Genomic DNA, 24004 nt, shown 5'->3' with positions numbered 1-24004 from the left:
GGCGCTGCCCGTCCGAGGCGGGTCAGGGTGCGGCCACGGTACTTGGAGGATTATGAGTGTTGATGGGTTTCAGATGGTCATGTTGTGATTGTCCGTTCATCATGTGACGGGTCATTTTACGAGGGGGGGAGTGTGCTGTGTCACGTGATTGGGTTTTCGTATATCATGCCTCGCCCGCTAGGGGTGGCAGGAGTGTACTTCTGGTCGCGCAATAAAGCGGAGTTGATGCTGGCGCGCGTGCTTCTTGCGTCCCGCTGCACCTCGTACACTCTACCACCAACTACGCCACAACGCCAACCACGCTACAATTACCCTCACAACAACCATCACCATCTTTGCCACTACCCCCGCTGACGAACGCAAACCTCCACGCAAACAACAACCGCCACCAACTACGCCACAACACCAACCGCGCTACAATTACCCTCACAACAACCACCACCATCTTCGCCACTACCCCTGCTGACGAACGCCATCTTCCACGGTCCACACTACGACGGTTTCCGCGTCGGAAACCATCGAGAACGCAAGGAGGGAAAGAAGAAGGCACGATGACGCGTGGATTTTTCCCGGCTGTTTTTCCCGTCTGACTTCCCCGCGCTTTGGAGTGGCGGAAGAGCGATGCAGGTCAAAGGTCAAAGGTGAGAAAAGGTGGGGGCCTCTTTTTGGGGGAATAATGCTCTGGCTCCAAACCAAAAACTGTCTCCCTCGGCCCCCGGACGGAGCGGGGTGGAGCGAAAGCGTGAGGGCACGCCCCCTTCGAGAATCTTCTCCAAGAAGCTCGAGGGGAGGCGGAGCCGAAAACGGGGGCAGAGTGAAGGGCGGAGCCCCGGGCTATTAAAGTCGGACACGGGCGGAGCGCTTTTGGGTGGGGCTCTTGCTCTCTTCGTCCTCTTCTGCTCTTTCGGCTCGCTCTTCTCTTCGTGGTGGCCGCTGGCCTGGTCTTCTGTGGGGCGGTCCCGAGACCCCGCTGGCGGGACGGAGCATCTGCCATTCCACACACTGCGACCTCGAGCAACTACGTTTCCTCCCCCCCCCTCCCTTCTATCTGCGCTGGGATAGCGCCGGAAACCCCGTCCGTGGCGTCGAGCGGCCAACACGTGCTGGCACGAGGCACGCCGGAGAGGACTCGCCTACCACGCCAGGGCACAGAGTCGCGGCCAGGCGCGACCACGCTGATGGACGTGGGAGAGGGACTCGACGGCTCAAAGGGAAGTCACCATTTTCTTTTCGGGGTTGGCTTTGTATGGATCTTGTGGCGCCGTGTCTCGTAAAGTAGAACAGTTTAAGTGTTGCCGTGTGTGCGCGTAGTCGGTAGTAACTGCGTCGTTGTTGCTTTTGTTTTTGTTGCCATATGTGCATTTTGACTGACTGTATATATGTGCTTTCCGTGTGTCGTGTAAATAAAGTGCTTGCATGTTGAACTGTGCCCGTTTCGCTTCGTCTCCTTCCTTTTAATTGACCCTCCATCCTGCTTCATGTAAAGGGTTCGTAGTGGGCTTAATACGCCGAGTAATTAATCGGAACCGTCAAGGCCGACGATAACACCGCTCGGTTATCACTGGAGCACAGAACGGACCGCTTAAGCGGTTCGTGTCCGGGTCAGCCTGTGGCGTGGTACGATCGCCTGGTCGACCATCCGCGCAGGTACTTAGGTCGATCGAATTTGGCAAGCAACCCTATCCTGCGCGGGTGGGCAATTGGCACGATCGTGGTGGGGTTAAACCCCCACCCGTGACTAGCTCCCGGCATTGGTCCGAGAGGGTCACGACTGAATTGTCCGTCCGGTGGGTGAGGCGGCCGCCATTTGAGTCGAGCGGCCGATCGCACGCCGGCGGGCGCGAATTCGCAACAATATTGTACTTTCCTGTCCCCTTATTCTTCACAACATGCATCATTTGCCCAAGTCTCCCTCTATCTTGGCCTTTAATTCTACTGGTGGTGTTTCCACACCAACCCCCCCCCCCCCACCTCGCTCTCTCTCTCACTACTGATATTTTCAACCAATACATAAATAAATTGCTTGGTCTTTTCCCCTCAACTACTAAACTAGTGACCTTCTTGACAGACTCATCTTCTCTCTATCTTGCCACATTCCCAAACCACCTTCGTCTTCTCTTTCTCAACTCTTCCTCAGTACTATCAGCTTTGAGCTTCATTTTATGTCCGCACTCCTCTTATCCATTAATGTTACCCCACACGTCCATCTCATCATCCTTCGTTCTGTTATCCCGATTCTTCTCCCATCTTCTACCCTCATCCCCATTGTCTCATCACCATATATCAAAACAGGTCCAATACAGGTGAAATATTCTGTACTTTTTACTTCGCTTGGGAATTTTTTTTTTGACTTAAAATGCCTCTTCACGTTCTCCGCTGATTCCATGCTACCTTTATCCTAGTTCTCACAGCTAACTCTGCTGCACCACCTGAATCTAATATATCTCCAAAGTAAAACATTTTTTTTTTTTTGGAGAAAAAAGCATCGGAACTTTTTTCTTGCTTTCCATAGCATTAATCATGGTAAGGTGTGAGGCAGTGGTTTCAGCCCAAAACAGAGAGCAGTACTCCATCAAGCTGTGAATGAAGGTCTTATAGGTTGTCATGCGTTCAGATTGGCTTGGCAAAGACCTTGCCAATTACACTGGGCCATTGACTGACACCCAGGCCTAAGGCCTGAGGCCTGCTGTCTATGCTGCTTCATAAAATGGCGGCGCAAGATTTTGATTGTGGGCGGAGTGGCAGAAAGGGCCACCACCACGAATGTGTGTCCCTGGGCCTCCACCACCACAAATCCAGCACTGGGCATGGTGACAGTTGTAATCACCGCATATGAGGAAGAGAAAGTTGGGATGGGTGATTATAAGATGGTCGATGTTAGCAGAGATGGAGATGTAAATGGAGTCTTCTCTGTTTGGAGGATGGTGCAGCACATAGACAAACAGGAGGTGGTTTTGGAGGAGAAAGCACAGCCAAAGGTACTCCTGTGGAAGGGTAGTACATGGACAGTGTGAAATGGAGTTCTTGACCTAAACCTCTCCACCACCGGAACGGGGTTTAGGCCTGTCAGACCAGAAAAGGCAATATCCAGAGAGAGACCCGAAGGAATCAGGGACATCCTGTGGCAGGAAGGATTCTATTTAACAGATAATTCCAACATCATGCTGATTTAAGGATGCCCGATGCAACCAAATTGCAGCTTTACAGAGTTATAGCCAAAGTTTCAAAAGTTATGTTTTATAAACTGCAATATCCAATTTCTAGGAATTGTGACATCCCCCAGGCATTTTTGAGTAAAACTTGGAAGATACATTTTTTTTTCCAAAGGATTTGTGGTGGCTGAATCCAATTTTGCTGTTTGTCAAGCTGAAAAATTGATGGTTAAGATTTTACAAGCAAAGAATAGATTGAAGACCATCTTGGCATACATTTCCATTGCAACTCACCCAGAACACTAAATGAGCATTTTTAATTGTGGGGTGGTGATTTTTTTTTTTTATTCTTGGAATACGCAGTAACAGTGAAGAAAAGTTTCCATACTTTCCTACATGAATTCAAAATGGCCACCTCAATATAGCAAAGAAATCATTATTCTGAGATACGGTTGTGTAAATGTACTGTGCCCCTTGATAGAATAAATAAATAACCATTCCTTTCATGCCGTAATAGTGGGGCAACTTAGCATAACAATTGTGCATTTTGTGAGGAAAGCACCAAATTTGGCACACTAGCAGCCTATCATATTATGAACAGATTTGGATATTGGGCCATCTCAAATTCAGCCGCTGTTGGCTGTGGCAGCCATTTACCACTGCCATCAAAAAAATTGAGATGGCCCAATATCCAAATCTGTTCATAATATGATAGGCTGCTAGTGTGCCAAATTTGGTGCTTTCCTCACAAAATGCACAATTGTTATGCTATATTTAGCTAAGTTGCCCCACTATAAGGTGCATTGGGATGCTGAGGCAGTTTCATTTGGCTACTTCATAGAATAAAATCTACCATTATTATTTTTCATAAAAATGATTAATTTAGCATGGTTTGTATACATGGTCATTGCCTAGCAATGACCATGTGAATGAATTACTAGATAATAATTTTATTACAGTAAATAATCACTTTTATTCACATCATATAAAACAATACCAATATTTTTGCCATTTTATACTGTTACTTTTGTGGGGGGTGGGGTTAGATATTACCATCTAACAGATATGAATGTATAGTGTAGCATGGTCCTTGTGCAAGTAGCTAGCCACCTTGATGTATTCGTAAAGAAATATCAGCTTAGGCATCGTCTTGTGTGCCTGTACACCATACAGGGGATGGTGATGGTAATAATTAGTTAGGGATTATGGTTCAGGAAATTGTGTGTAAAACCCCAATGTAGACCTCTGCCGGGGGTCGCTAGGAGGCTTGGTGTGGGGGAGGCAGGGATGGAGAGGTGAATCGCCTCCCAAGGGGCGGAGCCGTGGATCACCTCCCTCCCAGACAGACAGAAGTCTCCCAAAAAGTACCCCTGGTTGGGGATGATGGTCATCTCTGAAGTTGTGGAGATGTGGATCTCTGATTGGCTTAGAATGGCTTCGATGTCGTCTTGTTTAATTTTTATGTTGATAAGAGATAATGTTTAAATTAGCTTATTTTTCAACTTTGGAGTGACCTTGACCTTGACATTGACCTTCAATCGTGTCTAAAGTCATACCGTCATGCATCACTCATCGACCCCTACCTACATACCAAGTTTCATCAAGATCAGGCAAATTTTTTTTGACTGTATCACATCGACGATTTTTCCAACTTTGAAGACACGTGACTCTAACCAGGACGAATTTCAAAAAACCGGCCCGACCAAATTTAGATAGTGTTCCATATTATCAGAATCCGAAGGAATTTCGAAGATCGGATCATAAACGGCGGAGGAGATAGATTTTGAAAATGGACGATTTTGCAACTTTGGAGTGGCCTTGATGTTGACCTTGACTTTCAATCGGGTCAAGGGTCAAAGGAACATTCGCATGGACTCAAACTAAACACCTTATACTTCCAGGCCATTCAGAAGTTGGTATTATTTTGCACTTGCAGGAAGAATGAAAAAAAATTGGTTCCTACCCCTCCCAGTGCATGTTTCAGTCTTTTTGCAGGAAACAATAGGCTATTGTGTGCAGGCACCCTGGCCAAATTCTACAACTCAGCCACATCAACAGAGGCACGCAATCAACAGCATAGCAACACATCAGTAATGATGCAGCCTGCAGAAGAGAATCACTGGAGGCCTATATCTGAATCTCAGTCAAATGTGCAAAATCTATTGCGCATTTCCTGGATGGATAGCATATTTTGGAAGTTGTATGGAGGAAAAGGGTTTATAAAAGGGACCCCAATAGGTTTTTCAGTGACTACAGACTAATCTCATATGTAAAACTCCCTGCTTCTAAATGCTCATTGGCATATAGGCAGTGGGGGTAGGGGTGATCCCTTCCCCCCCACATTCAAAGGTGGGGAGGCCAAATACCTTGTCCCCCTCACCCCTACTTTACAACTGCCTATTAATGTGACCGTGGCACAGTCTCTTAGAAAAAGTGAAAGAATGAATAATTTATAATATCCCATTTATTATTCATAAATAATTGATAGTAACAAAGTTCAACGTGAAAAACATTTGCTTTGAGAAGACAGAATGGTGCCCCTTACGTTCGACGTGTGACCACTCGTCATACATTATGGTGGTTAAGGGGGAATCCCCAGAGCTCCCTATCAGGACAGGCAGCTGGTGCATGTAGCAGTGATCATAACTTCTTTTTTTTTTTACAATTCGGACTCCCCTACTTTAGATGGCACCCCCCCCCCCCTACTAATCTAAACACAAGGTAGATGAACACAACAATCTGTTGATGATCAAACACCATGTTAGAAATCTTCATCCACAGTGAAGCTGTGAATTTTTGTCATACATATGTAGCATGTCATGGCATGTCTTTGTGATATAAAGACAGTTGCACAAATCTCACAGCAGTAATTGAATGGGAACACAACACACATACCAATGTGGTTTTTAAAAACCTGCCAAGTAAGGTGCCACTCCCACAGCTCTTCCTCTCACTCTACAAAGATACAAGGCCAAATACAATAAATATCACTTCATAGAGCTTGGAATAATTCTGTATTTCACAACCTGACATGAATGACTACTATCTGTATTAAAGCATACCCATGACCTTGGAAAATATGGTATTTCAAGGAAGACTGCAATGTATATCGAAGTTGAACAAGCAATGGTGTTTCTACACCACAAGGAATGTATTAATTATCATACTATATATATATATATATATATATATATATATATATATATATATATATATATATATATATATATATATATATATATATATATATATATATATATATATATATATATATATATTAGGGACCTGTGGGACATCCGTACAATGCAAAATGTGACTTCAATTGCTGAACTCTTCCTCCCCCCCTCACAAACCCCAGATCATTAACCCCCAACCCCTTCCAAAAACACAAGTGCTCACCCTCCCAACCCAAAGGCATCAATCCCCTTCTCACGCCAAGCGTTTAAACCTCCCAAACACCAGCCCCACAACTCAACACCCCCTTCCCCCAAAAAAGAGAATCCTCACCCCCACCCCAACTCTGTCCCATTTTGCTCTGCCCCCTCCCAACCCCAACCCTCACCTTATCTCTCCCAACCCGAAGACATGAATCCCTCCCCATTTCATGCCTTCAAACCCCATCCCCACAAGACAACTATTCAACCCACCTCCACTGAAAGTCCAATCACCTCCACCCCCAATCAATGCCTCAATCTCCAATTCTCAACTCTGCTCCATCTTTGATCCCCCCCCTCCCAACCCAAACTTTGTCACCCCCTACTCACCTTCCTCCTGCTCATGAAAGCAAACTGCCATTCCCACATTAAAACAGTGGAATATTTAATGCTTTCCATTCCCCTATCACGCTATCACCGACTCCACAAAAGCCACAATCAAAACAGCTGCTACATGTCCTCGCCCATCATGGTCAAATTTCCAACTCACAATCTCGTGAGAAATCCGGAAACCCCGAGGATTTGCAGCTCTCAAGCGACCATCATCACCACACCATTTGAACGCCTTTATCCCTGAGCAGGGGTCAGTTTTTTGCGGGCTCCAATCATGGTACCCTTTCTTGTGGCAATGTTTCTATGGCCGGATGCCCTTCCTGACGCCAACCCTTTAGTCCCCTTCGACCCTGCAGGGATAATTACCAGTATCCTGGTGCTCATTTCGCCAACCTTCGGAAGGATGACAGGCTGAGCCAATCCCCCTGATGCTAACTCAGCGGCCAGCGGGGCTCGAACTCAGGACCCCAAGGATCCCGAGCCACCGCCTTAATCACTGAGCCACACCAGGCTCGTGCAGCTCTCAAGCGACCAAGAGACCCAAAATCAATGATTTTCTTCCTGATGCATACATACACATCGTTAACAGTAAATAATGATGGATGTTTTCTTTCACAATGTCGTGAGATTCCCAGAAGCCAAAGGCTCTTATAATGACATGAGTTTTGTGGGTCCTTGGTCGAGTCGTTTAAAGAGAAAATACCGGGAGTCGGAAATAATAGCAAGGACCGGTGTAACCTCCGCAGTAAAAGCTCGCTGCTTTGAGAGAATGCCTCAGTTATTTGAGTGGTGTATAGACAACAGACCACTGCTCCGATCGCTGAGGTTTATCTTTACAAGAGCCGTGGCACCTATCGGCTCAAAACCCTTTTTCATTGTCGCTTTGGTCGTTTTACACTGAAGGGGACAGTTACATGGAGGACATGGTGATTGTTGAATATGACAGCTCGAAAGAAGTCTTTACCTGAGCAAAGCAGGAAGCATCAACATGGTTGCCATATGCTTTTTTCACGTTGAATTTGTTGCTGTGTTCAGGCAAACTCAAATCAATGGGTGGAATGGGATGTTACACACAGACAGAGGGTCGGACGAACAAACAAGCATATTATTATATTGTTACGAATTTGGGAATTCGATTGCACACAACATTCAGGTTCCTTTAGTCAGCTATATCAATAAGTGCTTGTTCCCTAGATAGCTCACCTTCCATTGTTTAAATGTTCAGAAATCGATTAGATGCGCTGCGGATCGATTTAATAGTTCGGGAACGAACAATGGAGACATCCCTCCCCCTCTTCTGTGAAGAGGAAGAAGAACCCTGCCGTCCTGTGACTCATGATGTCAACAACTCCCTCCCACCCATGGTTGAGTGGGGGGATGGATCACGAGGGCATGAGTCACGCCGGGCGTGGGGGAGGGAGTGGGAGAAGGATAAGAGGAGATCGTCTCTTTGTTCATGTTGGGAGTTGGAGTAGTAAGCTTTTTGGTTTGGTAGAGAGTAGTCGTTCAGCAGATCGTCGGGTCCTGCTTGGCTTGGGTTGGGGTTGAGGCCTTCCGAAGCTTTTTGCTTTGGCTGGCTCAGCGAGCTTCGGCTGAGGCCTGGCTTGGGAGGAGGCTTTTTGGAGGCTTTTTGCTTAGATGGTTCCGTGAGCTTTGGCTTCTGCTTGGCTCGGGAGAGCTTTTTGCTTCAAGCTGCCCTGTTTGGAAGAAAGTTAAGCCGGTCGCTCGGCTCGAGCTGCGAGTGGTGGCTTCTTCTTCTTGGTTCGTGGAGCTCTTTGTTCTCCGTTTGGTTCCCGGCTGGGTGCGACTCATCGACCACTTCGTGGAGGTGGTTCCTCGGGGGAGCGACTCATCGACGGGAAGGATCGGCGCCTCGTCTCACCAGCACGTGTTGAGAAGCGCGGGAGGATTCGCGGGAGCTCGGGAAGGATCGCAGCTCACGGCGATTGGATCCAGCTCGCTCTCGCTGGAGCCCGGGTCCAAACAACTTGAAGACCACACGAGGTGGAGAGGTTCGAGATAGGCTCTGGGTTTCAGCTCACCTGTCCTCCGACCTGGAGCTCGTTATTAAAGGCCTCTGCCACCATTTCTTGGGTGTGTGGGTGTGTGTGCGTACGTGTGTTTGTGGGCCCATCTAATAAGTAGGAACTGCTGTTAAGTGCAAGTGACTGTACATAATAAGTAGACGGTTGTAGTTCTTTTGTTGTGCTTTTGTTGCTTGTATAATTGCATACGTGTTTTGCCTTGTTTAATTGCATACCTGCTTTATTATAATAAATGTCCTTGTGTGAATGTAAACCTGTTCGTTGCGTCCATTCCCTCATTGAACTGCCCCATCTTGCACTCGGATTATAGTTGGTTTTTAAATAGCCGGTAAAGTGATAGGGTCCAACGGGACTGCGAGATAATACCCCGCTCGGTTATCCCAAAAGGAAGTGCGCTGCTTAAGCGGCAAGAACATATCGGGCCCAATGCCTTTTTCAACTAGAAGGGCACACGGTAGAGCGCATACCTATTCCATGAGAACATATCGGGCCCATTACATTTTTGAAATATCATGCTATACAGTATTACATCATTTTTGGCCCGATCTCTCAATGGTGAAGAATCACTTTAAAAAATCCACTAGTAGTCGGATCCAGATCTTCACCAAAATCTAATCAGTTCGTCCTTGTCACACAACCAAAGTGTCCAAAAAAAATTTCATCCAGGTCCGTCCACAACTTTTTGAGATTTCCTGCACTCAAACAAACAGACAAACAGACAGAAAGGGGTGAAAAGATAACCTCCTTCACCTTCAGTGGCAGAGGTAATTACATGTATAATATAGCACCACACCCATTATGAGTGGGTGGTCCAAGTTAAAACAAGAGTGAGAATTGCTTTGCAAGACGTCCCCCACCGATGTGTAATTTTCTAAGTTAAATAATGGCAATTATGTGAAAAATTGACGAAATGTCCTGAAACTCGAACTTGTTCTATAACTTATCATAATAAAGCCAAGTACCAAGTTTCAGTTGATTATGTTAGAGGGTATGGGAAAAAAAAGTCTGGAATACCACAGGTGGGACAGTCGGACAGACGGACAGATGGACAGAGAGATAACCTATAGGCCGCTCCGGTGATACCGGTAGCGGACTAATAAAATACTGTACCCAAATTCTCTGCATGAAAACGATAGAAATCATAGAAGTGGAGTAATTATCATAATGTGTGTGTGTTTTTTAACTTCTCTGCACTCCTGAAACAATGAATGGAATGAGTTAAACTGGTGGCTGTATTTGGGGTGTGCTTGAGTAGCTTTTAGGGGTGAAAAAAAGTCATGGCCCAGGGGGTTTGGGGTATCAGGAGGACCCCGATTCTCGCTATGTCAATGGACATCGCTTGGCACCAGCTGGTGGAAGCCGGTACTACACGTCATAACAAAATGTCATGGACTTTTAAAATGGAGGGGGATTAACCCATCATTAAGGATGAGTGAACTTTGCTCGTTATTATAATCTGGGAAAGGGGCTGATGGAATATGTCTTTGTAAAGGCTCGTGTTGTTCTGGATCAGCGGACAAAACAAACAATGGATTTTATCATGTCAATGCCAACGTCTTGAAAGAAAAACATTACAGGAAATGATCTCTGGATGATGTCAAACATTCAGAGCAGAATGTCTTTTTTGCTCCGATGAAGACTCACACTAAAGTCAGCTGCTTCTCACTTCCCTTGGCCTTGAACAGACACTTATCTATTTTGAGTTAATCAACTCCAAAGGAAGACTTGTTGGTGGAATGGTTAGAGCATCTACTTGGAGTCTGGGAGGTTTGTTGTTCAAACCCAGGCTAAGTAACACCAAAGACTAAAAAAATGGTATGTACTACTTCCTTGCCTGATATTCAGCATTTAAAAGGTTAAGAGCGCAGACGATCCCCGGAGGTTGGCATCCATGGGGAGGAGGAAGTCCCTCCTTTGGAAATGCTCTGCGGAGTGTGGTGAGAAAAGCAGGGCCATTGATGTGATGTCACTGATACCCAGAGTTCCCGAGGAAGTGATGGCACTTCCCCCAAGCTCAGTGGCTGCTTGTCTCATCTACCTGTCTTGTGTTTTGTTGCACATGTTCATCTCTTATGGCTGCATATGTGTGGGGCAGCTCCATATGAACCTCAGATCATGTAAAAATATGGGGGTCATATTACTATTTACATCTTAGCACATGGCCCATGATGTTTTGATACCAGCTTGAAATCCCATATAGTTTTTAACTGATGTGAGAAACAAAGTAAAGACTCAGTGGTGTAATGGTTCGAGTGTCTGCTCTGAGTCTGGGAAGCTATTGTTCACGCCCTGGTTGAGTCATACCAAATATTTTTAAAATGGTACATGCTGCTTCCTTGTTTAATACTCAGCATTTAAAACTGATAGAGCATGCACGGATAAGCAGCCATGAGTTAGCAATCATAGCACAGGCTTTCTATGGGCTGCATGGCCTTCTAACCTGCGATGAAGTTCCTTGCAAGAAGAAAACATATGTTTTATTAAAGCTCATGCTTCAGGCATTAGCACTTTGCGAGAGCTCACTTAACACACCTTTGTCAATTTCGAAATTGATGACACCTGTTGTGTGAACTGTGTGCCAACGCAGACCAACACAAGCCTTGACAAAGTGGAGTATTTTTCAAATCCCATATATTTTGTTGCTTCACCGTTTTGTTATATTCATGATCTTCTCATGCCATTGTTTAATAAAAAATAATAATTTACACACAATGTCCTCCAAGAGCTGAAAACGACTACATATATATGTATATATAACAAGACCCAATCATGTCTCTCACCCATAATTGGAGGGAATAACCATAACCAATCAGCTCTCACCTAATCGATGACCCGAGGTGGCTAGGATTTTCATAAACTAACCCCCATGCTCCTTTATGCCTGGTGTTGGTTTAATGGTTAGGGTGGTGGGCTTAGGATCCTCGGATCCTGAGTTCAAATCCTGCTTGGCTGTTGAATTAATACCAGGTGGGGTTGACTCCGCCTGTCATTGTTCTGAGGTCGACAAAATGAGAGCCAGCTTGCTGGTATCCTGTGTCGGAGTGGCGACCCGTCCAGGATTGTGTCCAATAGCCAATGAGACTGCTTAGGCATCACCATTGCTCTGCGCATCATATGGACCCGATGAATGGATGCTCCTTTTCTTACAGCCAAGTAAAGTTGCATAAAGCAACCAAGAAGAGCTACACAAGGTAAGCCCTTTGAGGTTTCAATCCCTTCCCAGGTTCCTTTGTCATGGTTCCTCCGTGGAAGAACCTGGGAAGGGTTTGAAACAACAAAGGACTTCCCTTGTGTTGTGGTTCTTGGTTGTTTTATTTGGCTGCAAGAGCATGGGGGTTAGTTTATGAAAATCTGAGCCAGCGGGGGTAATTGTTTAGGTGAGAGCTGATTGGTTATTCACTCCAATTGTGGGTGAGACACATTATCGGGTCTTGCTATTTAAATATATATGTAAGTGTGTGTGTGTGTGTGTGTGTGTGTGTGTGTGTGTGTGTGTGTGTGTGTGTGTAGACACCTCCCACGCTCTTCCAGCTGAAGAAGCTGCATAAGACAACCAAGAAGGACTACACAAGATAAGCGCATTGCTGTTTCATACCCTTCCAAGAGTTTCTCCACAGCTATAAAGACATTCACAAATAGTACACACACGAATCCCAATGCTATACACCCTCTCAGCTGCTGGACTGGTTTCATCACTTATTGATGAATCATCACCGACAGCACAGACAGCAATACATACCAATGAGGCTCCCAAGCATATACCATGTGCAAATGTCAAAAGCAGTCAATATATAAATAATAAAGAAAGACCCACGCACATCTCTCACCTGTGAATTGAGGGAATAGCCAATCAGCTCTCACCTCATCAACTAAACCCAGATGGCTAGGATTATATCAATTGACACGTCCCATGCTCTTCTCGCCAAAGAAGCTGCATAAAGCAACCAAGAACTGCTGCACAAGGTAAGCCCTTTGTTGTTTCAAACCTTTTCCAGGTTCTTCCACAGGAGGTACCACGACAAAGGAATCTGGGAAGGGTTTGAAACAGTAAAAGGCTTACCTTACATCAGCCTTCTTGTTTGCTTTCTTCAGCTTCTTCGACAAGAAGATCATGGAAGGTGTCAATTAATTTATATAATCCCAGCCACCTGGTTTTAGTTGATTCGGTCAGAGCCGATTGGCTATTCCCTCCATTCCCAGGTGAGAGATGTGGGTGTGTCTTTCTTTATTATTTATGTATAATTTATCTCACCCAAACCATCCAAAGCTTAATGCATGCTACGAACTCGTACCGCATTTCACGCGAACATCAATGTGCCACTTGCTCAGGTCACATCATATCTAATAACTATACTTTTCATTATACCTATTATTCCCATCATCTCTTGCCAGGTAAGCAGCTCAAAGGGCAAGTCTTGCGAAAGATAGCAGCATATTTTACGTCCATGGACTCCAAACAAGACAATCAGGTTAACGTCTCTTTTCAAGGAAGGATGTAGAACACAAATCGCAGAACGTGTGTGTGTGTGTGTGTGTGTGTGTGTGTGTGTGTGTGTGTGTGTGTGTGTGTGTGTGTGTGTGTGTGTGTGTGTGTGTGTGTGTGTGTGTGTGTGTGTGTGTGTGTGTGTGTGTGTGTGTGTGTGTGTGGCCAGAATAATGGTTTTCCTCGGATCAGATTACCAGCAAGAATCAAATGACTGAAATCCTTCACAGCTTACAGAGCGACCATGCCATCATCAACTGAGCTATTCTCCCGAACAATTGAGCTTATCGCATCAAACTTCCCCAAGAAAGAATACGGGTTAGGGAGACAAAGTACGTGCATTTTATCTCCGCAAAGCTCCGGACAAAAAGACAGACATCTTAATATAAAGGAACACAAAGTTATCCTCACCGAGTCTCGCTGAGCCTGCTCAGTGTGGCAGACTGAGTGTGTGCTCAAGTCGCTTTCAGCGAAGCTTTCAGCAACAAAGTTCGGAGTGACGTGTTCGTGACGTGCCTGGGAGCCACGCACGCCTCCTGTTTACTTTGTTGCTGACATCTTCCAGTCCCAACAGCGCACGAAATGCTGTCACCTGAAAGATCCCATGAAAGATCCCATGAAAGATCCCATAAAAGTTGTGTCGACGAAGGAACACGCACTTATAAGCCGTCTAGCCTGGGTTCGAATCCCGACTCACCTGTAAACTGTCATCTCGGTGTTTCACAGGTAGGTGGGGGTGATTCAACGTTTTACGTGGGTGTTCCGTCTGCTGACATTCTAAAGATCCCACGGTGCCCTCCACGAAGAGTAGGCGAGCTGTCGTCGGCACCGTTGAACGAATTATAAATAAGCTGCCAGAACTTCTGCTGGGAAGGCAATGGCAAACCACCCAGTGTAACGTTCCCTTAACACGAAACTGTTTTGGCAGAACCGACGTTCTGCAAGAGGATGTTACATCATGTGTCTGTAATTCCAGCAATCTGTGTGTTTCCGTCTGTCTGTGACCGCTGTTTCATGACAACCACTGGTCCGATCTAATTGAAACTTGCCAGGTATATTGCTGGGGACCTGAGTATGTGCCTTTTCAAGGTTTGATATTAATCGGACGAGTGGTTCCCAAGTTATGGCCATTTATTTACCAAACCAATGACAGGACACTGTGCTATGACATCACAATTGACGTCACAATTCTTCTTCTTCTTCTTCTTCGTTTGATATGATGTCACAATTGACGCTGGGGACCTCAGTATGTACCTTTTCAAGGTTTGATATTGTTCTTCTTCATCCGTTTCAGCTGTTTCCCAAGTGTTTCCTGTATACTTCCGGATAGTGATGACTTACTGTATTCAAATAATTTCTCGATTTCTTATGCGCGTTTATAGATAAACACAATGCCCCAATCCAGTCATCGTTTACGAGAGCGAAGGAACGGCCTGTGTGGTTGTTTGAAAGTTATTATCGCCCCCCCCCCCACCCGGAGGGAGGGAGCGGGATATTGTAATCGTCCGGTTTGTTTGTCTTTGTTTGTTTGTCTGTCTGTTAGCAACTTTACGGCAAAACGACTTTAGCAAACACTATGAAATTTAATCCACAGGTGGGCAATGAATCTCGGATGACCCCATTAACTTTTGGGTCCAATTGGATCAAAGGTCAAGGTCACGAAAAGGTCAAATCGTTTTTCGCTCATAACTTCGTCAAAAATGGTTTAATTGACTTCAAACTAAGACTAAAATATTCCTTATTCTATTCCTCATAATCAACATTCAGGTTAAGGATGCATAAAATTTAAATTTGATCTCCAAAATAACTTTATGCCTTGAATGGGCGGGATTTGTTGTGCCTGTTTTTTGTTTTATTTGCACGTACGGCCACGCACTAGTAAACAGAATACACGGAACCACAATATTAAGTCCATGCGATGTTGAGGACCACGAGAGTGAAAAGAGTTATGTAGAAGAAGGTCGTGTAGTGTTCCTGATGTCTCGGGTCTGATCAAAATGTGAATGCGCTGTTAGTATTTGTGAATTCCTCATCCGACAATCCCCTTCACCCCCACCCCCATAAATAAACAACAAAAACACCCAGGTGATGTCCCTGTGCTTTCCCCGTGCTGCTCTGTACCCCCCCTCCCTCACCCCCTAATTAAAACAGACTCGTTGAAGTGCAGCTCGGCATGATGGCCCAAATGGCCTCTTGTGTCCTGGTTTCTTGTACATTATGAGGACCCGAAGTGCTTCATTCGCCTCCAACGTCCCCAAGACAGAGTGACGGGGGAAGTAGGAAGGTTTAGGACGTGGAGAACATTGAAATTCCCAGTTTCGAAATGAGTGAAGTCTTACCCACCCTGGAGCGAGGGCAGAGCACACATTACCTGGATGATTTGTAGATAATATGGATAATGGCCTGCTGTGAAATCCCCCAGAAAACTGATTATCCCATCCATTAGGCGTCGACTCGATGGCTGAGTATCGCATCGGTGAGATTGGATGAAAACCCAATGGATTCCAACCGAGCTTGTCACACTCACTCGCCAGAACACTCAATCGATTGAAGAGGCATTTATAATTCATGTTACTCACTGTCCTTCCCTGCACGAACCTCCTTGGTTTACATTCATCGATGGCTCATGAAGCAGTTTCTGCGCTTCAACATCACACATATAGGGCAGTAAATGAATTATATTATAAGGAAGCCCACATGGTGTCTGGGATTTGAACCTGGGTTCCCTGCATCATGAGCCAGGAGCAACATCCCAGTGATCCTATATTACAGAGGGCCGTGTGAATCTCACAGCACCGAGAGGACTACAGATTGGCGGATGACCTTTAACCAGACTCGGTGGCCTAATGCTTGGAGCAAGTGCTTTGAGTCTGGAAGGTCAACGGTTCCACACCTACCCTGGCTGGGTCATATCAGAGCAAAGACTTGAAAAATGTTCCGTGCTGTTCCTTTGTTTAATGCTCAGCATTTAAAAAGGATAGAGCATGTTCAAATTACCATCGGTGGGCAACCATTTTGCAGGCTTGATGGGCCTAATGAGATCTTCCTTTGTTTAAAAAATTCCTGGGAAAGGAACTCACAGGTTTTTAAAAATGAACTGTGAGATAGCATGTCATGAAAAGTTATAAAAGATGAAAAAAACATGAAGTCTCAGAGGAGATCTGAGAAAGTGGAAAGGTGATTGGGGATGACTGGGTGGTGGAGTTTGGAGCATGGAAGGTGAGGGTCGCAGGAAGGAAGGAAGGTCTGGCCCCAGATAAAATGACGCCCCAGGCAAGGGGTGTCTGTTGTGTTAGGTGACAGGACACAACTCCGTGGGTCAGTGGAATCAAACTCGTGGCTTTTTAATCGTCGGTCCTTACAAAATGGCGGGAGCACCGTAAAACTGGAGGGGCACCGTAAACCAGTACAGTTGTGGTAAAGCAACAGTGTGAACAACCATTAGCTCACAACGCCGATTCTGTTAATAGTTAGAGTTCAGGAGAGTCGGGTAAGGCTATTAGATTTCAGGAAGGCAAACATTGAGGGTATGAGGAGAAAGCTGGGTGATGTAAATTGGGAGAAACTAACAATAGGACAATCAGCATCAGAAAAATTGGAAACCTTCAAGGAGCAAATGTGGAGAGTGCAGAGTAAGTACATTCCAAAGAGGTGTAAAAGTAGAAGCAGAAAGAGGCCAGGGTGGTTGAGTAGTGACATCAGGAACGCTATGAAGTAGAAGCAGAAGGCATTTGTTTAGTATAAAATAACAGGACTGGATTCAGACTTGGATATATGTTTTCACCCCTGTCTGTCTGTTTGTTTGTTTGTCTGTTTATCTGTTCGTGGGCAGGGTATCTCAAAAGGTTGTTGATAGATTCGGATGAAACTTGGTGGACAGGTTGGGCGTGTAACAAGAACAAATTGATTCCATTTTGGTGAAGATTCGGATCCAGATCCGGATACGAGAATTATTTATATTTTTAAGTGATTCATCACCATTGAGAGATCGGGATAAGAACGACATATAGCATGATATTTCAAAATGTTGTGGATGAGTTTGGTATGTGACAAGAACAAGCAGATTCGATTTATGTGTGTGACAAGGACGAATGGTCCGGATCCAGATCCAGCCTAACAGTGGCACACAAAACGTGAACTGTTCAGCCTGGCGGGGAGGTGTGCACGAGAACCAAGTGGCATTCTAGTGAAGCAGGTATTTTGCTTCAACATATTTACATAAGAACAGTCAGGAGAATTGCCAATAGCTGAGAGTATCTATCAAGGAGGTGACAAGGAGCTTTTAAAACAAGATCCAGGTCAGAGTGGAGGAAGTAAAGAAAGAGGGACAGGAAGCTGAGAGAACATAAGGCTCCAGCACCAGATAATATGCTCCCAGAAGTTTTAAGAAAGGTGACATGACAGATAAGCGAGATATTAGTTGATATCTCTAATAGTTCACGGAGTCAAGACAAGTACTTGAGGATTGGAGAGTATCAAATGTAACACCATGATTAGCCCCTCCCCCTCCGCTTGAAGCCAAAAACAGGGTGAAGCAATTGGTTCACTCTGTCTGTCAGTCTGTCTGTCTGTCTGTCTGTCTGTCTACAGAAGTCAGTTTATAATCGATGAACTGCCCAATTTCAATTGATTGTTATAATTGGAACATGAGCCTCAGTTTAGCAGTACTTTGGCTCTAAGTTCGGCAAATGATATGCAGTCTCGTCGTGATCGTGCACGCACACAGAGGAGTAAGGGAATTGTTTTTAGTCTCCCTACCGACCAACCTGGCTGGCAAAGTTGAAAATCATTCCAAACAGGAAATGTACTGTTTTTAGGGACACCATAAAGGACACACACACACACATCACGAATAACTAATTTACATGTTAAATAAGGTGGGGTAAAAGATGGTGCATCAATGGTTTTAAAATCCCTCCATAAAAGTTTATATATATATATATATATATATATATATATATATATATATATATATATATATATATATATATATATATATTGTTGCGGATTCGCGCCCGCCGGCGTGCTGACGGCCACGTAACTCGAATCGCGGCACGTCGCCCACCGGACGGACAATCCAGTCGTGACCCTCTCGGACTAACGCCGGGAACCAGTCACGGGTGGACCTTTCGGTCTCACCGCGATCGAGCCAATCGGCCCCCGCGTGGGATAGGGTTGCTCGCCAAATTCGACCTACCTAAGTACCCACACGGAGGGTAGACCGGGCGATCGCACCTCGCCGCAGGTCGACTTCGGACACGGGCCACTTAAGTGACCCGTTCCGTACTATCGGGATAACCGAGCGGTGTTATCGTCGGCCTCGACGGTTCGATTAATTATCGGGCATATTCAGCCCACTACCAACCCTTTACGTGAAGCAAGATGAGGATTCAATGAGAGAAATGACGAAGCGAAGCGGGAAAGCAGTTCAACATAAAGCACCTTTATTCGCGATGAACGGAAAGCACACATATACAATTCCACCAAAAGCACATAGAAAAGAAGAGAAACACAATGCAATTTTACACAAAAAGCAAATGTGAAAGCGAAGACACAATGCAGAGCTATCCGACTACCGAGCACACGGCAACACTTATACAATTCTACTTCACAGACGGCGCCGACAACACATATTCCCAAAGCAAAAGAAAAAGAACACCCTCAAGGATGAGGCGGGCCTGAGGCCGAGACCGGGTCGGGCCTACCCGTCTGATGATGAGGCGCGAAGCGGCGATGGTGCCCCAACTCCGCGGGCCTCGCGGACAGTGTCTGGTAGGGGGTGGGAAGGGGGCCCCCTTGGTCGCACTATCTCAGCGCGGGGGGGGGAAACAGGAGGGGGTTGCTGATGCTCGGGGAAAGGAGGATTTTTACTCTGTCTCGGGTCCCGCGACGAGCGTCTCCACCTCGACCAGGTCGCGCCGTCGGCCTCCCTGGTGTGCAGCTCCCGGCACCGACGCGAGCACCCCCTCGTCTGCCCTCGCCGCCGCCGCCTCTCCACAGCTCCGTCCTCTTCGCTCCGACTCCAACTCCGAACTCTTCCTCCTGCGAACTCCTTCCAACGCACACACCTCCAACGCACACGACGACACCCCACTTTTCTGACGAACGCAGCCGCTTATATCAGCCCCGTGGCTTCGCCTTTGACCCCCTGCCTTCGACCTTTCACCTCGCTCCCCATTGGCCCGAGAAAAAGTGGGCGTGAATGCATTTTGATCCATGAATTTGCATTTAGCGACCGCCCTCCAACGCCCTGGAGGCGGGGCCAAATCGCCCCTCGCTCACCGATTGGACGGAACAAAAGTGGGCGTGAGTCGTTTTTGATCCGTTTTTCTGCGGAAAATCCGTGGTTTTGTACACGCTGTTCGGCGCGCGCCCTGCACGAGTCCAATACCGGTACCCACAAGCGGCGCAAGAACGGTGGCGATGCGACGGTTACGAGGTGTGACGGGAAAGGTCGTGGCTGTTGTGGTGAAGCGGCGTTGTGGTGGGTGGTTGATGTTGTGACGACTGTTGAGACGTGGTTGGTGGTGGTAATCATGGCGGTTGGTCCAAAATAAAGATAGTAAAAGAAAAACGGCTATCCTGAAGAGTCGCAGCACGCATGAATGACATTTATTCCCTCTAGACAACGGGTTTGGGCCTAACTACACATATACTTACCGAGATATCTCACCTAAGGGACCTGAATGGTGGTTTGCGAATTTGGTAACCACAACAATATATACAGTACAACCTTTAACATCTATATTTTATTTCAATTGAATTGTATACTTAAACACTGAGATCACAAATCGCCTTCTTGGAACTTCCAAATACCTTCTGTTTTACAGAAATTGGACAAAATATTACGCCATCTCGACCAATCAAATTTGCCGCTCTCAGCACTGGTGAATATCTGGATTCAGAATTGCAGTTCATAGGAAATATCGATCGTGCTTGGAAATACAACGAAGAATTAAAAAGATCCTTCCCATGTCCTTTTTCTCGAGCCGACTGCATGGGGTAATGTGCTCCATGAACTCATGAGTTTAATAAAGAATCCAGGGGGAATCTGGGGAACTATAGACCAGTTCGTTTGACTTCAGTTGTGGGGAAGGTGTTGGAGACATTAATTAAGGACCGGATGAGGAACCATTTAACTAAATACAAACTAATTAAAGGTTGTCAGGATGGGATTACCAAAGGCATTTCCTGTCTAACAAATATTTTAGAGTTCTATGAAACAGTGTTTGATTGGGTAGCTGATGGAAAGGCAGTGGACAAAGTATATCTTGACTTTAAGAAGGCATTTGATGAGGTACCACATCGGAGGTTGTTCGCCAAGGTGAGGGTTTGTGGAGTGGCTGGTCAGGTGGCTAATTGGATTGCAAACTGGCTTCGTGGTAGAAAGTTAAGAGTGGCTTTGAGTGGGAGGATGTGTAGGTGTGAGAATGTAAGCAGTGGGGTACCTCAGGGATCAATACTAAGACCATTAGTATTCATGATTTGTGCAGTGGGATGAAGAGTAGATTTTCCAAATTTGCAGATGACACAAGGCTTGGAGGTAAGATTAGGAATAATAAAAATAAAGATTATATAATACAAGGGACAGTCTTGGAGCATTATCACACAGTAGAACAATGTGAAGGTGGTGATAGATACGGGGACAAGGAGTGGGGGGGGGGGATAAGCAAACATGGGAGTGTCAGGTAGGTAAAGCTAACAGAGTTTTATGTTGTATTCAAAGGGAGATAAATTATTAATCAAAGAGGTAGTTTTAACATTGTATAGGAATTGAGTTAGGCCTCAGCTCAAATATTGTGCGCAATTTTGGTCACCACATGTGAGGAATGAGAAAGCTGCCATAAAGAGGGTTCACTGTCGGGCTACGAGATTAATTCTGTGCTGAGCTAGACTAAGCTATGAAGAGAGGCTGAAGGAGACAGGACTATCTGTATCTTAGAGTGGCTGGATTTCTCCATCTGTCTGTCCATCACACTCTTTTTCCTGGGATGTCATACATCTAGAGCCAGGCTAGGCCTCTAGGACGTGCACATCATCCAGGTGTTTGGCATTCAACCTGGCTGTCACTTTGCTCATGGCAGTTGAAGAACATATCCCATATATCTGACAAGGCGATGGGCTGAATGCCAGACGCTCAGTGCTGGGATGATGGATTTAGTAAGATGGTGGTGTAGGAGGTGAGTGAGACGTGAGTGAGACATACAAAAGTGAGACGGCATTATATCTGGGACGTCATTCTGGCGTTACATCTAGAGCAAGGTTAGGCCTTTACAGCGGTGTACCACTCTCGAGCAAGGTTAGGCCTTTAGGGTGGTGTTAGGTTAGACCTTTATGGCAGCGTATCACTCATGTCTCAAGGAGAAGCATTATTACAATAAACATAGGCTATGTACGAAAATTTAATTACCAGGGAGTCCATCCCCACCTGGATCCACCACTGAAATAAAATGTTTCTTTCCGGATTATCACGATTGTTCACCATCAAAAAGCATAAATGATGACAATGGAAATCAAGGTGATGCCCCTAGAACGCTAACTCACAACGTTTATGTTAGTGTGATGTATTTAGTTGTGTGACACGTTTTTTTTTTCCTGATTGTCACTTTTTTCGAAATCAGAAAAAATAAACAAGAGTGAAGTTGATGGCGCACCATTGCAAATCCCCAAGCTTCCCACCAAAAGCAAAGTTGAACAAGAAAAAGAGCAATCCGAGATTGCCGACCCTCACCAGTACTTGTTTGTGTGGAGGATTTTGTGTGGCATTTGTGTACTGGTGTGTTACATCATTAATAAGAGACAAAATTAGAACTGCCACTTTATAACTGCTGGCAGTGATGACTGATTCAGCCATTTCAGAGAAGATTTTTGAAGGTTTGAAAAAAACCAAAAACCAATATGGCTGCTCAATCATATGACCAATGATGTTATCAATTTCTTTTTTTGTGGACCATTTTACCCCTAAATGACCCTGAAAAATGTTCATACTATTCAGATGTAGCGTTCTACATATGCAATTATGACGTCATAAAAATCACACTCATTCACCATGATGAGTACTTGCTATGGGCCAAGTTTCAATTTTTCCTTGGTGCAGTTTAAGAGATACAAAGGTCCAATTTTTTTTCCATTTTTCCAACATGGCTGCCACACCACATTACATATGACGTCATAATTATCATTAATATATTCTACTTGAGTAGTCACACCAATATTGAAAATTTCGTCTCAATCTGACAAGCGGTTGCACAGAAAAACACTAAAGTTCTGTGCAGATAAACAAACAAACAGACAAACAAACAAACAGACAAACAAACAAACAAACAAGAAGAAGACGTCGTGCAGAGCGCGATACTTGCAAAATCCATAAAACAAATTTGACTTCAAAAATAATTGGTGGTTGAATTCAATGACCAAATATGCAACTCCTCTTCATATTCCAAGTCAATCGGATGAAAATTGAAGATTTTAGAAATACCACCTTAGTTGTTGACCTTGGGCCTATGTCGACCTTTTGGTCGATATTGACCTCAAAAGTAATTGGCTTGTTGAATTCAGTGACCTGAAAAATAAATTCTCTTCAAATTTCAAGTCAATCGGATGAAAATTGAGGATTTTAGAAATCTCACCTAAGTTGTTGACCTTTAGCCTATGTTGACCTTTTGACCTCAAAAACAATTGGCTTCTTCCTTATGACAAACTCTACCATGTGGTGAAGACAGTCAGACAGAATAACAAAATCGACAAACCAATATACTTGAAAAATCTTCGATTTTGCAAGTAACAAACAGACCCAAATTCAATACCCTCTCCTTCGGCGAGAGTAAAGATATCGACGAGTTCCACCGGAAATGACCCATTATCAAATTTTGAGGGTTCTTTTTCCTTTTTGACCAGTGACCCCAAATACCTCACCCCGTAGGGTCATGAACCGGAGGTAAAAATCTCAAAAAATCGTCACATATTTCACGTGTCTTCCAATGTTGATTCCATATACAAAGATCCATGAAAATAAAATGTTCTACAATGTGCCGGTAATTGCATTTTTTGGATTTGACCTTTTGACCCTGCCCCAAGGCCTCAGGGGGTAGGGCCAAAAATAATTCTGCTCTTGCACCTTTGTGCCATGTGGTGATCATAACTACCAAGTTTGATGAATTTCTGCCCAACAGTTTAGGAGATAGCGTGACGGACGGACGGACGGACGGACAGACAGACAGATGGAGCCGATTACAATACCCCCCCCCCGCCCGTTTTTTTCTTTTTCAAAAAGTTTGGGAATAATGAGAACAAACTTTATGTATTTTTCAACTTGGAAAAAAAAGAAGATAATGTAACATCTGATCCCTAAGAACATAAAACAAATTCATAACATTGCTTTTTGGTCAATAAGCGTGCGTGTTACTAAAAGTAACGCTGGGTTGTTAACATAAAACAAACAAAATGTTTTTGGAATAAAACAAAAAATTGAAAACAGAGAAAACAGTCTGTATTACTGTGCTGTAGCCTACCACGTATCAGTTATGTTATCAGTTATGTTATTAGTTATGTCATTAG

At 44.9% G+C, this 24004-nt stretch overlaps 1 protein-coding gene across 2 annotated transcripts in view; it reads right to left on the bottom strand.

Moving 5' to 3' along the window:
* Positions 1–14319, bottom strand: part of LOC147024610 (lysophosphatidic acid receptor 1-A-like) — a 65931-nt gene extending 51612 nt beyond the window's left edge. Inside the window, exons 1-2 of one of the 2 annotated variants that reach the window (XM_085884672.1) lie at positions 14145–14319; positions 13859–14039 (exon numbers count right to left, since the gene is read on the bottom strand). The gene's annotated coding sequence lies outside the window, so the exon portion shown is untranslated. Of the gene's footprint in view, positions 1–12791; positions 13181–13858; positions 14040–14144 lie in introns of those variants that run through there. The other variant, XM_085884673.1, reaches the window with a different exon arrangement.
* Positions 14320–24004: the final 9685 nt, after the last annotated feature.

The sequence above is a fragment of the Eptatretus burgeri genome, chromosome 6 (genome assembly GCF_056783735.1).
Source record: "Eptatretus burgeri isolate ZD-2024b chromosome 6, Ebu_testis_v1, whole genome shotgun sequence".
Taxonomy (NCBI): domain Eukaryota; kingdom Metazoa; phylum Chordata; class Myxini; order Myxiniformes; family Myxinidae; genus Eptatretus; species Eptatretus burgeri.
The sequence above is the reverse complement of the archived record's forward strand: the minus strand, read 5'-3'. Positions and strand labels throughout refer to the sequence as shown.